This window comes from Nanorana parkeri, unplaced genomic scaffold (genome assembly GCF_000935625.1).
Source record: "Nanorana parkeri isolate BGI_ZX_2015 unplaced genomic scaffold, ASM93562v1 scaffold465, whole genome shotgun sequence".
In the NCBI taxonomy this organism is placed as follows: domain Eukaryota; kingdom Metazoa; phylum Chordata; class Amphibia; order Anura; family Dicroglossidae; genus Nanorana; species Nanorana parkeri.
The window spans coordinates 1,159,331-1,160,174 of NW_017306733.1; positions in this window are offsets into that span (position 1 = coordinate 1,159,331).

An 844-nucleotide genomic window follows, 5' to 3' on the forward strand; every position below is an offset into this window, starting at 1 on the left:
TCCTGAGCTTTGCACATTTAGCTCTCCCGCTGTCTGCTGATAGTGAGCGAGAATGGAGCCGGCGAATGCAGAAATCTGGCACCCGGCCACCCGGAACGGAAGACACACCTGAGATTACATCACAAGGCTGATATCACATTTCTATTTCCCTCTTGTTACATATAATGAGATATTTCCTCCTAAATGTAGAAAAGGAGAAGATTTCTAGAGAATCCGTCCGCCAGGGTCTGTACCCCTGCTGTGCCCATTATGAGGGGCTCCCACCATCCCTGTGCTGTGTTCCCGGGTCTGTTCCCCTGCTGTGATGTGAAGGGTTAAGTTTCAGTTCCTGTCTTGATGGTCGCACACTTTCCCTTAACATAGGATACAGAAGGGGTTCATTTAATGTAAGGGGATTGGTTCGGGTCAAGGGACAGTTAGGATATATCCCGGTTTTAGGATTGAGGTGTGAAGGGTTATGTTGGTGTTAGTCTCGATGGTCGGACATCAATAACATAAGATACAGAAGGGGTTAATTTAGTGTGAGGGGATTGGTTGGGGTGATAGTAAGCGGTCAAGGGTCAGAATTAAGATATACTGGTTTTAGGATGTGAAGGGTTAAGTTTCAGTCTTTCCCTTAACGTAAGATACAGAAGGGGTTAATTTTATGTGAGAGGACATGTTGGGGTGATGGTTAGAGGTCAAGGGTCAGAGTTAGGATTTACTGGTTTTAGGATTAGGATGTGAAGGGTTAAGTTTCATTGTCACTATTGATGATCGGACACTTTCTCTTAAACAGCGGATACAGAAGGAGTTAATTCAGTGTGCGGGGGGGGGGGGGGGGTTCCCTTTGGGGCGGGGGGTG